The sequence below is a fragment of the Oreochromis aureus genome, linkage group 19 (assembly GCF_013358895.1).
Source record: "Oreochromis aureus strain Israel breed Guangdong linkage group 19, ZZ_aureus, whole genome shotgun sequence".
NCBI lineage: Eukaryota > Metazoa > Chordata > Actinopteri > Cichliformes > Cichlidae > Oreochromis > Oreochromis aureus.
In genome coordinates this window covers 3,415,843-3,429,511 of record NC_052960.1, presented here as the reverse complement: position 1 = coordinate 3,429,511, position 13,669 = coordinate 3,415,843, and the positions used below count along the sequence as shown (strand labels likewise).

The 13,669-nt window shown below is 41.6% G+C and overlaps 1 long non-coding RNA gene across 1 annotated transcript; it reads left to right on the top strand.

Moving 5' to 3' along the window:
* Nucleotides 1-362: 362 nt before the first annotated feature.
* Nucleotides 363-2,190, top strand: LOC120434684. Its single transcript, XR_005609278.1, has 3 exons — nucleotides 363-677; nucleotides 1,862-1,922; nucleotides 2,012-2,190. It is a non-coding gene; the product is annotated as an uncharacterized LOC120434684 (long non-coding RNA).
* The last annotated feature ends 11,479 nt before the right edge of the window (nucleotides 2,191-13,669 follow it).

Below are 13,669 nucleotides of genomic sequence, written 5' to 3'. Positions count from 1 at the left end.
AGTCCATCCACCCATTTTCATCTGCTAATTTAATTCACCAAAATTTACCTATTTACAATTGTCTTTGGTCTGTTGGAGGAAGCCAGAAAGGATCCACGTAAGCAATAGGAAAAACGTGCGAACTCCAGACAGCGAGACCCCCGTCTGGATTCAAACCCAGAACCTTCTTACTGTGAGGCGAGAGTGCTAATCACTGGGTCGCCATAACCCCTTTCAACCTTTCAGCAGTACTAGTTTTTAATGTGGTACTCAGAATTATGGTTTAAACACCCAGGGTCAGAAAAAGGGGTTAATATCTGGACATACTGTTACTGAGACACACTGTGCTGTATTCCACTAAAAAACACACAAAAAACCCGGGGTCCAGCATCCAAAGCAACAGACAGCGTGCAAGAGATGTGATTTACAAGATTTACAAGATGGCAGTGAGATCTGCTATGCTATATGATTCTGATATCGTGGCACTGGCAGAAAAACAGGAGGCCGAGCTGGAGGTGTTAAGATTTTAATTGTGAGTGACCAGAAGGACACCTCTGGTTTGGAGTTAAAGTTAGAAGGATGGGGCTGAGACATGTGCAGGAGAGGAACACTGGATATATATCGGACGCAGCAGGAGGAGGAAAACAGGTTCATTGATGGAGGGTGTTGGGGTGACAGAGGAGGATGCTGGAGAAAAGGTGAGGCAGATGATCTGTTGGGGTGACCCCTAAATGTGCAGCCTCTGTGCTCTTTTATAAATTTAATATTAACATTTATTGGGAACTTTAAACAAATTTATTTCTTACTTTGAAGCATCAAACGGATTTTAATGACGCATCTTCGTTAACTTCACGGATCTCCAACCCTCTTGCCGTGCTACGTGAGCGGCGTGACGTGTGAAGTAAGCCACGCTTCTTTGCCGTTCACACAAGGAAGCGTTTGTGCTGAGCCCCCACCTCTGTGTACGCACAGAGCCACACTAGATGGCGAAGGGGAAAGTGCCACGTTACCTAAAAACCACACTTACCGGCAGTGCAGCTTCGCAGGAGTAAACACAAACACAGAAGGCTTTCAAACCAGGCCTCACAGCATTTAAATGCCTCATATGATATATTATTATAACGTATTATTATAGGCTGTTTATGGATCTGATCATTCACATGATTAAAGCAAATGACATTAAGACGTGGTTGAACAAATTGCCCTCCACCCAGTCTCAGCCGCTGCTGGTGACCGAACCCTTTTTCCAACCCAAATAATTAAGTCACCAGTGTCTTTATGACACAGCAGCCTAATGAAACTCAGTTAAGCTACACGTCACATCTCAGTGAACACTTTAAAAAATGTTTTAGGAAGCTGAAATCAATTATATTAACCCCGTAATGCCTGTACTATGAAATAATTGCCAGAAATCAATTTTCTTCTAAACTGGAGTATTTATTAAACTCTCTGAGAAATTAAAATAAATAAATATTTCTCTTAATTTGCATTTTTTCAGCATCCGGTATTTTTGTCAGATTAATTTCTCACAGTTTATCTTCAACAAACAAAAACATTTAAGAAAATCACACTGATTTAGAGAACCCATGCATCAAATATGGTAGTGTTACAAGGTTAAGACACAAACTGCATGCTAGCATTTAAAATCCAAACAATGTATCGCAGGCACTGTAAAACAAACAAAAACACACAGATGCAAAATGACCTCATGTTTAAGTGATTCTAAACATGAGTTTCCTCACTGGTCACATACAGTACCTTGAATGCAACTTATGTCTATTAAAGTTTTAGTCATAATTCTAAGAGACATGAATGTCATAGCTGACAAAAGTTTTTCAACCTGAAACCTGCAGACTGCACAGAATTCTTTTATCTCCTGTAGCATTTGTGAAGCCCAGTTCCCAGTCCTGTCTCACTGGCACACGATGAAAGGCAGCAGAATTGTGAGTAAAGCAAGAAAAAAAAAGGAAACAGATACCTGAGAGATGAAGTTTGCTCGCTTCATTCCCTGTAAATTCCATCTCTTTGTTAGGAAGGAATTGGAGCTGATGAAGAAATCTCAAAGGAGGGGCACGAGCATGGCAATATAATTCAGCAATGTTCACTGGTATTAATAAAAAAAACTAAATCAACCATTCAGAAGAGGACAGAGGAGAGGAGACAGAAGGAAACATTTAAAACTCAGAGGAGGAACAACATGTTACTATTTGACTGTAAGAGAGCAGAAAAACAGGAATGCAATCTCTCTTATGAATGTGGTTCATTTTGCAGCCATTTTGCAGTTACATTGTCTGGCCTCAGTTGGTTACTTTAGACTTCATTTTTGACTTTGTGCACTGATGTGTGTTAGCAGCAGGCCTCAGCTTTGCTTGTGTCTATGTATGCATGGATGTAAGGGTGAACGCTCCCCCAGGCTGCAGTCCCGGCACCATATTTGTCTGCGGCTGTGGGAGGAGGTGGAGGGTTGCAGGGAGTGTGACGAGCACCTCTGCCCTCCAGTGCTGGACAGCTGCTCTGCAGACTGGGTGCAGGACACTTACAGATGCTGTGTGCAAACGTGTAGCATGACCCAGATGGAGCTTAGAAGTTATACGACCACTGTGGAGAGTGCCTTGGTTGCCAGATTAAATTGCCAAAGAGGGGACACAGGACCAAGCCAGAGCCTTCATGTGTGTGCCAGGAGAAAGTCCCTGTGTGTGGCTCAGATGGGTGGACCCACCCCAATATTTGCCAGCTCAGTGAGGCTGCCAGCAGCAGTAACACAACCGTAAACCTCAGCAGGAGGGGACCCTGCTATTCCAGTTAATGCACTTCTTTTTTTCATACATCATGGTTTAGGAAAGTTCATATTTTAAAACTGTAAATGCATTATTATCTTGACATGGCGCTTTTTTAGGCGATTAAACACTGGGGTGTTCCTTTCCTTTTACCACAGTTTGCTGTATCCTTTGAGGTCCCATAAATCTCTCCAGCTATCCAGGGAGTGACATCACCTTTGGCTGTGAGAGCGCAGCCTACCCTCTTCCAAACTTGAACTGGAGGAGGACAGGGAGTGACTTCCTGACAGGAGATGATCCCAACATTTCTGTTCAGGTTTGAGCAGACCTTCAGTTTTTATACAGAACTGTGTGTTTCACTAAGAATTTCTGTTAGATTAAACTTTGTCCTGTGCCACTTTTAATATTCTTTAGTATTCTTGATGAGATGGTTTCTGGATGAAGGGGTGTTAAACTGATTTTACACATATTTATCATCAAGACTTCTGCTGAAAACAAATTCTTCTTTGAGCTTTCAAACACTGGAAAATAATAATAATAATAATTATTGTGCTATCTACTGTACAATATAAAGCGCCTTGAGGCGACTTTTGTTGTGATTTGGCGCTATATAAATAAAATTGAATTGAATTGAATTAATCACCCAAATGACTTTATAAAAGATACCAGAGCCTTTGTTTCTGGAATACCGAATGATCCATGTGGCTTAAAAGGTAGGTTATCCCAAAATAAGCTTTTACATCTTTAACTGTTACCTATTGTTTGACTCCCATCTTGTCAGAGAAGTATCAATTTAAACAGGAAAACTTGTGTTATCTCAATACATCTGCAAAAATATAAAGTATTTAAGCTGCTTCAACCTGCATGCAGTTGTTGCACACTCTGTAAGCTGTTTTGCATCCCACCTTTACACTGACTTAATGTCATCCATGTTATTTCTGATCTCACAGTCTGTTATTTATGAATCCCCTGTTCTGTGAGCTGTCTGTATACATTTTGATCCATAGATTTTTGGACAGTGAAACTCCCCCCTATTTTACTGGTTTACAGAGGCAAAATTACAAAAAATGTGTCATTGTCCTAAAACATGTGGGCCTAACTGTACGTGCACAGGCAGGGATGAGTGCTCTCCCTACCTTAGGTTTTTCAGATATGCACACAGAAGTGTGAAAAGGTCCCAGAAAATAGCCATACCACAAAATATAAATTACTGCAGATGGAGAAACAGATCTATTTTTACTAAAGGGAGAAAAGCTGGTGTTGAGTCATATTTTCCATCACCCCTCAGTAAAGATCCTCTGTTTGAAACAGAACTGGACTGAAAGCTGAGATGACACAGTAGCAACAAAATGTGCAGACCTTACTCACATGGCAATGTGTTGCGCTCGTTCACCTGCATTGACTTAAACTGCCAAGACACAAAACTGTTTTAGGGTCTATCAAAACACTTTCCATCCCATTTTCTCCTCCATCTCTTCATTTCTTTATCTTTTTAGTCCCATTTCTGTTTAGTCTTGTTCGAGACAGACAGACTCGCTCTGCTTCAGGGGTCTGCTCTCGCATCTCCCACAATACTTTCGGAGAAGTGAGTTCTCAGACAACAAGGTCTGTTAATTGTTCTCAGCTGGATGGCAAACCCATTTTAACTACACTGTACATATTTTGTTTCTAATATAAAAAAAAAAAAATCTTCTTTGCAAAGATGAAGTCGATGACAGGCCTTGTAGCCACGAGGAAGAAGAGGAAGAACTCTTTGATCATTTGGAGGAAGGCAGTGATGCTGCACAGCTGGCATCTGCAGATTACCTGCCATTAATTTAAATCAGTTTAGAGGAGCAGCTGATGAGGAGGCTTCAGGAAAAAAATGTTTCAACCAGCACATGAGATCAGCCAAAAAAAGAAATAAATAAAATTAAAAGACATGATGTTTGTCAGTCGTGCTTCATTTGATATGATGAATGACTAATTTAGCAATGCCTCTGCATATAGTTGGCTTTTTACAATGATGCATTAGAGCACAAGAATAAATTACTACTACTTGGACTTGTGGAGCTTTTTAAATTTGTTTGATCATATTTTACTGATCTATAAGGAAAAACTGGGATGTTCTTTCACTGCAAGCAGATACTAGATCCAGGTCCTTTAGAATACAGGAGAAGCTGTTGATTTGTCTTCTGGAGGACAGATCCAAATTAGAATCATCAACAGATATAGAAGTCACCCCTAAAGTAAAGCTTCCATCATTTCCTCCTTCTTTCGCCACTCCACTCTTAAAACGGCGGAGTACATTTGTTCATCAAAAATAAAAAGCAGCGTGAGAGATGGAGGGAGAGAGGGTGTGACCATCCGCGGGGTCTCCGTCTGATTCTCTTCATCTCTCCACCTGAGTGCCCGTTAATCCTCCCCTCATCCCCCGACTCCCAGCTGGATACACCGGCTCCTTCTGAATGGCAAGCTGCATTAACGCCGAGGAACTTTCCCCTGCTGTCTGTTAGTAGAAGCTGATTGGAGATTACAGGCCTGCTGCAAAAACACAGCCCTCCATCTCATCTCAAATCACTTTCCACCCCATTTTCTCCTCCATCTCTTCATTTCTTTATCTTCTTAATCCCGGCTCTCCTCCTTTTCAATGTCATCAACTTTTTGCCTGCTACTACAAGTCTGCCCCCATTAATTGTGCTTTCTTGACAGCCGAATGACAAGAAAGATGAGTAAGAGGGAGCGAGGGGAAAAAGCTTCCCCTCCTGAGTGGAGCCAGAATGATGTCATGGGGGCATTTGTCCTCCTGGTGTGGAGGCTTCCCTTCCTCTGCTAATTACCTTGTACAAACTCGAATCTGATATGGCGGATATGAGGCCCAAATACAATTATTGTGGGCTAACAAAGAGATATTGAGATTCAGGGAATGAGGGAGAGACCGCAAGTGAGATAGAAGGAAAGGCACGAGCACGCACGCACACACACAAGCTTGAATACCCTCCCACACACAAACACAACCACTTGTCCTTCCCCTCCATTCCCTCAGATAGGCTAATGTTATTACGGGGGTAATTATCCTCATTAGTGCCAGCAGCTGTAGAGAGCCCATTGCTTGCTGTTCAAACTCCACCCCGAACATTTCAGTCTTCACATCCCTCTTGATAAATCCTAGATCTTATTTAGAGTTTGCATCCATCCTCTCAGTCCTACTTGCAAAAAACAGACACGATCAGATATTTAAAAACCCGAGGTGCCTCCGTTTCCTAGCCTGTCCGGCCTCTTGAAGCAATGCGCGGTAGTTCAGCTCCACAGGAGGCTTGACAATAATGAAAAACTGGTGTGTTTGTAGAGCAGTGAAAAAGCTGGTGTGATCACAAATTCAGCAATGTGACATTTGCAGTTTGAGAGTTTAACAGCAGAACAGAAGATGGCACTGTTTAGTCAAATAACCTCCTCAGTGGTTTTCTGTGGATATGCGTCCACTTCCACATCTAGAAGTAGACGTGGTTTTCTCCTCTTATCTGTCTCGGGTTTTTTCCTGTTTTTCATCCTTCTAAACGAGCCCAAAAATTAACTCTCACGGTCCGTTTGATTATTGCAAAGCTTTTTGAAAACTATTGTGCACAGCAGAAAAAAATAGCTTTTTATACTGCTTGATGTTTATATGAAAATGATCCTCTTCCTTGATGCGCCGTGTGCATCTTTATACAGATTTTATAAGATCAACAGCTGAAACAGGCAGCTTTATGCACAGCATCCCCCTCGCTCTGTGAGATTGGCTTTTGTTTTATTGCCAGAGGCTGGTGTGGACAGTAGGTAACCTGTATACTGCTAAGCCCCACATCAGGCGCTAAATGTCATGCATAGCCTGTTTTTATTGGCTGATATGGCCTGTTGTGCCCTTTTCCTTTTCCTGGAAGCCATTGTTAAAGAGCTAGTTGTTAATGCTGCTGACCAGATGGGCTCCTTCTCCCTGCAGGTCTGACTCAGGGTGTTTACCATGCACTGGGCTGTGGAAAACAGGTGAGACTACTGCTGCATTGTCAACCAATCAGAAAGCAGCAGATGTCTAGCTTCTGCCAGTAAACCTTTATTTGGCATTTGGGGCCTCATAGGAGTGGGCTTGATAATAACACTGAATCAAAGTGAAATCTGGTTTATATGTCTTTATACAAGGCTGTTATGTGAAATGGCCACGCAGGGTCTAAGTCCTCCCGCGAGCCCAAGGTACTCGATATTCCTGCAGCAAGAAAGTCGGGTTAAATAAAGAGTCTCTATATCTAATACATCAGATGCTAAACCAACCAGTCCATTTTCATTTTCTAAAGCTCAGACAAAACTTCCAGAATTGTTCCCTCGGCTGCTGTGTGACAAAATGTTTCCAGCATTAGCTGGGCAAACAGTGAACATTCCTTTCCCTTTCCAGTTCAGGCCATCTTGAATTACTGCAATTTGGTATCGTGGCAACAGCAAAGGTAAGGCCGGGCCAGGGATTGTTGAGGAACAGTCTTTTAATGCTTTGAATCAATCTGCCTTAATGGATGACCTGTGTCTGGCATGCATGTATGGATTAGTTTGGCTGGTGCACCTGTCCCTGTTCTGTCAACAGCAGATCAGGTTACTGGCTACACATTCACCTGGCTGACACAACTTCCTGTGACTGACAATATGCTGGCCTTATTCACTGCTGGCCTCATAATATTAAGGTCACATGTATTTGAGACAACAATGTTTTTGGATACAATGTAAATGGACAAAAACAAAAATATATAAATCATGATGGTATGAAGTGCGTCTCGCAGCAAAAAGGTTCTGGGTTTGGCTGGCTACGGCGTTTGTGTTTGGAGTTCCAGCCCTGCGCGACCCTCTAAAAGGGTAAGCGAGAACGGCTAATGGATGGTTGGGTGGATAATAAAAAGTAAACAGCAGATAACCCCCTCATTATATAAAAATGCAGCCTAACACGTGCAGTGTATTTCCTAGCAAAGCTGGTCTCAGGTTGATTATGGAGTTAAGCTGCCGGAGCGGCCCAGTGAAGCGAGGCTGCGGCTGGGCTTAACATCCATCCTAGAACAGCTTGTGTCTCACACCAGGCCTGAAGTGGGAGGAAAAAAACACTTGGATGAATATTTTCTGTCTGAACTTTGCTCCTGAGTAGTGAGATTTAAAAATGAAATTAAAAAAGAAAAAAGTGAAAGCCATTTCCCTCTGATTTCCAGTCAGATATTGTGTATTATGCATATCTGTCTGGGGTCGGTGATATTTAGAGGGGAACTGGGAAATTGGAGCATCTGACAGGATATCAAATATATCCTCTTCACTCTGGCCATATTTTAGTCTCCTAATCAAGGCAGACACAGTATGTCCCCAGAGTTTCTGAGAGCACAATATTGGAAAAATCCTGATTCAGAATCCAAAAAATGAAGAAGCTGTTCATTTCTAAGCATCCAATCAGCTCTTGGTGTTCATATGTCTTGGAGGTAAATGCGGGATGGTAAAGTTACTCATTCTTTCAGTGGGATAAACGCACTTATTTCAAGCAGCTGGCACGACGCCCCTCATAGGGGCTTATATTTTTGATGTGGCCTCCCTGCCCTTCTCTATTCACACTGATCGTCGCTGATGATGGATCCCCCTGATGATGAACAATTAGCAGGCAACTGTTACGCTGCCCACAAAGCCGGATGGGTGATAGATGGGTAAAGTGATGGACTCAGGCGGTTGGTTGTCTGCTGGGGAAGAGGGGCTTTGTCCTGGATCTCTGACATCTTCTATCTTGTGATCCATGCAACCCCCACCTTGCTTCTACCCACCATAGTTACCCCCACCAGCTGCCTGTGACCCCTCATCATAGCCCTGCCTCTGCTTGCCATGTGCTGGGAGTCAAAGGGTTCCCACCTATCGCTCATCAGAATGGAACCCCACCATCTCCTGCCCTGTGCACTAAATCACAATCAATCGCTTGGCAGACAGAGATGGATTGGGACATCCACGACCCTGTACCTTTCAGGGAGGCCCCCGCCCTCCACGGGGCTGCTGTCACGGACTAATAATAGAGGTGATTCTAGTAGGAGTGTGCAGGTCAAGTCTGCTGGCCCTGGAAGGAAGTTATCACAAAGCAATGGAGGGAAATTCTTTTCTCCTTACGAACAAGAGTCACAATGTCAAACAGCATGTCTGACAGAAGGCAGAGAATGGTTTAACGCTAAAAAATGACTTTATTTAAAATCAATCTAAATGTAATTCAATGCACAGTTATGAGTGATAAATAGTGGGGGAAATATGGGAAAGCATTTTACGCTTTTCAAATACCGAAAAGAAAAGAGTGCATTTAATGGGTGTGTATGATAATGTGCTTTTGGCTGGGCCGAGTCGACGACACTCTTACTGCATCCTTCGGAATTCTTGTTTCATTAGCACGAGCATTTCAATAAAAGATACACGCATGCATCCATTTTATGGCATTCCCAGCTTGGACTTGTACACTCTTGGACACCATGTAGTGAACCCAGGACATATTTGTTATTTAAAAGCAACTGGAAGCAACTAAAATGTAGCATGTTGTTGACTGTTGATGCTAAAATTCAGTTGTAGTTCAAGTGAAGGTTTTACTGGAGTTTTAGATGTTTTGATTATGGTGAAAATGACTCAAATTAATTTTAGAATCTGATTTAAATGAACTAGGTGATTCACAAAGCAACATAACAGAAAATGTATTTGTTGCATTAGCAAATTAGTACAAACTAGTAAACATGTCCAGGAGAAAAATGTATTACAGAAGGACAAAAACCAGTGATCTGGCAATAGACTGTATATAAAAGATGGACCAAACTTCTGGGTCAGACAAGTGACATAAGTGGCTTAATGTACATTTGTTGTATTCTCCTGTAGTTGCAAAAATAAGTCCTTAGCATAGAAGCCTACGTAAAATTAAACACTGGTTTCTATAGGAGTGATATGGGAAAAATTCTCCCATATCACTCCTATACTAAAATCCTTGCACTGGCTTCCGGTTGGGTATAGATATGTTTAAAATCCTCACCTTTACGTTTATGTCTCTACAAGGTGAGGCCCCCACCTATATCAATGAGCTTCTCCAACCCTACTCTCCAAAGCGAACTCTTAGATCCACTGATAGTGGTCTTCTATCTATTCCACGGACCCATTTGAAAACGAAGGGGGATCTCGCTTTTCAAACCCTGGCTCCAATACTGTGGAACTGTTTCCCCCCCCCCGCTACGCACCATCAACACTGTTGTGGCTTCTTTTAAAAAACAGCTTAAAACACATCTGTTTAGACAGGCATTTGGGTAATGTTTGTGTGAAATATGTTGTTTTATTCTATATTTATACTGCTATATTGTTTGTTTGACATGCCTTCATTCCCATGTGAAGCACTTTGTAACAGCTTTTTGTCTTAAAAAGTGCTATATAAATAAATTTTAATTACTTTCTTGTTGATGAGTGACCTCGGTAAACACGTTCCTGATGACTATTGGTTCCAGCATGGCGTTGTTTCTGTTAATCATGGAACCCAGTAGTGTCCAGAAGGACCAAAAAGATGGATGTGCCACTGCTGTCGGTCACTAAGATATGAGATCATAAAAGAAAAGCTGAAATGATGATGGTTAAAATGGTCACCTTTAGAGTTAAAGTGACTTTTTCAATATTTTCTTAATTTACTGTCTGACCAGGGTTTCATCTTATCCAGATAACCTCAGGATTAACCCTGGGTATCATCGTGGTACAAATCTAAACCTTTCTGGAGCAGGTTATGTTGTAGACTAGAAATCAGCAGGTATGAAATCACCGCCTACCGACCAATCAATTCTCTGGACCATAGCCCCACCATTCCTGGAAGGTCCCTCTGACATCTGTGTGCTGAGAGGAGAGACTAAAGTTTACATTAGCTGAGCATCAGTAACACATATAGATTCTTAAACACAACTTTAATCTTTGGTGTTTTTGTTTGATGTATTGGTTGATTGAAAGAATAAAAACTCCTGTTGTCTTCACAACAGATTTGTGATATTACCAGTAAGTGAATCCAGATGATGGAAAGATCATCTGGACTCTGGTAGGAAACAATGAGAGGAGGTTACCTGGTTAGCTGAGAACCCAACATGATTAAAGGCTTACATACAGCATCTCTGTGCCACATACATACACACTAGCCTTTTGCACATTTGATTAATTCCTTTTTGTTTATCATCATAATCAGAAAGCTGTCCGTCTGCTTCCCCTTCTCTCCTTTCTCAAAGTAATACAGTCTTGACATTCTGCCACAGATCATCATGTGCATTCGAAGAGTTGCTGTCTAGTGCTTTGTGATTTACTTGACAACAGACGGAGTGATTGCATCATTCACACGTGCATCGACAACAAATATCATTCAGACATGTAAAAGTCCCCACAATGCCATAACACGATGATTGGGAGTGAAAGATCTTATTCTGCATTCAGTGCCAAGGACTCGAGGAGGATCATTCACATGTAGATGTGCCCTTCTGGAAGTGCCTCAGCTATACAATTTCCATTTAGATAAGGTGTATACACAAATAAAGAAAGGACATTGGGTTCTTCATTTGATTAACTAATCATAGTCTTTGTAATTCCACTCGGAGACCTTGAAGGGCAGTTCCGGGCTGTGCACCCTGATTAGCCAATGCATGATTGCTGCTGCTATGGCACAAATCAGTTCAAGTAACTCAGCTCCACAGACTGCACAGTTGCAGTGATTAAACAGGCGATTAAGACCTAGAGTTTCTGTCTATTTAATCCCTTTTCCCATTGTCTAAATAGATAGCCACAGTGTAGTCCCTGATCAGCAATAACAGAACACCACAAGAATTGGAGTGGGAGGTGATTAGGGTCTTTAAAGCTCCCTCGAGTATGGATGCAGGTTGTTTGTGATTAGCTTGGACTTATAGGTACATTCTGTTCTTATTTCCTCTCGCCAGACTGGGGAATTCATTATCTCATTCTTAAGCTGGGGGAAAAAAATTACATACACAGCCCCGGGACAGATGTGATACCTTTAAGTGAGAATGGAATAATCCATATTTGTGGCACAAGTGAGGAAGCCTCTGATCCTCGGCATGTTGACAAACCAAACAAAACACTCCTCAACCTCACGACTCAAGCCTCAAAGTGCTTTAACCCTCTTCCCACTTCTCTGCTAGCCCTCTTCGTGCAGTGCAGTGGTGTGTCTGTATGATCTGAAGGCTGTATAGAAACTCTACAGTCCCTCTTCATGACTGATCTCTTTTGATAGAGCTCATTATGCAAACTGCTCCCAACTCCCGCCGCATAATTAGTGCTTAATTAATTTGAGTGAAATCTTTCATCTGTCTGTGTCCGGCCAGCTCCTTCCTTCCATTTACAACATGATATTAATTTCATGGGGAGGGAATGGTAGCCCAGCTGATGAAAAGGCTGATATAATTAATCAAGTACTGTATCTTTTTCCTTCATTTTTGGAGGAATAATAAGTGTGACGAGCAGAGTCTGATTAACCCTATTATGCTCCCTAATTAGGGTGATCATTTAATAATCAAGGAAGCAGCACAATTACAAGAGAATGCAAATTATGCAATCTAATGAAGAGTGTACCAATTCTGTGAATTCTTTGTTTGGAAAATTCCCAAATCAAATGTCAAGAAATGTACACGTCTTAAGGGTGGACTTAATAATTGAGCTCAAAATGTCTCTAAGACTTATGCATTTGTTAGACTTTGATAAATCTCAGCGGAGAACGGTGAGCGCAGGAGAAAAAGACATGTCATGATGACATAGTATTTATTATATTAATGAAAGATAAAGTGGTTTACACATTCATGTAAGGAGCGGAACACGTTTGACTTGGTGTAAAAATCTGCCAAATCACACGTGCAGAGTTACCTGCTGTGACGACCCCGGTAAATAAAGAAGCGGCTGAAAGTAGGTACGTTATTAAAGTCAACGTGTGGCCGTAATACTCGAAGAAATGTCTGTGAAACAGGTTCACTAAACACAGACTGTATGCTACACTGAAGCCAGTGCACGTGCCCTAAATCTGTATTTTTTTCTGACTGCCAGCAGGGGGCGACTCCTATTCCTTAAAAGAAATATGCATTATATAGAAATCTATGAGAAAACGACCTTGTTGCTCCCTTAATTTATGACCTTATTAAACGCTTTCCTGTTGGATCTATGATCTCAATCAGTAACTTTTTACAAGTCTGCATTGGGCTTTCCTCAGTTTCATAGATCCACCGCTAAAAAAAACCAACAAAAAAACAAGATGCTTGAGCGGAAAGCTTCAAATCTGATTGGAGACATCACGGTGGCTACGTTCATCTTTTTCTGTAGCCTACAATTTAAGTTGTTAGAGTAAGTGTTTGCCAAGAAAATCAATACCACTCTCGCTTATTTAAGTAAATATGAAGCTGCAGAAAAGCTGAAAGCAAGGAAAACAGCTAAACTCGCGATATCATGTTACAGGCTGTGGTTTTACCCTTATTACGCTTTTACGCTATTTTTGTAATAACAACAAAGGGTACATTTACTTGAAAGAAGAGCGCTGTGCTTTACTAAGATCAGCCAAACAGTTCCATTAGAAATGCAAAGATTTGGTATTATGTATCATTTTAATTTTGAAAACCAATCGAAGCACGCACAGTGGAAAACTGGGTGTTTTATTGGCGCACTGAGAGCAGGATTTACACATTAAGTGTTTTACAGACCTCAGTGCTCTACCAGACAGCTGCTACTGTAAACTCCAGGGAAGAAGTTCAGCACCACGGAGAGCAGCCAGTCTTCTCTTGAGCGATAACACCAGGTGGACAATCGCATTTAGAGCCATTGTTTAAAACCTAACTTTGTAAATAATTCAGGAAGCAGGCAGTTATGTTTTTAACAGAGATTTTCACACGGCCCTAATGCATCTTTAGATG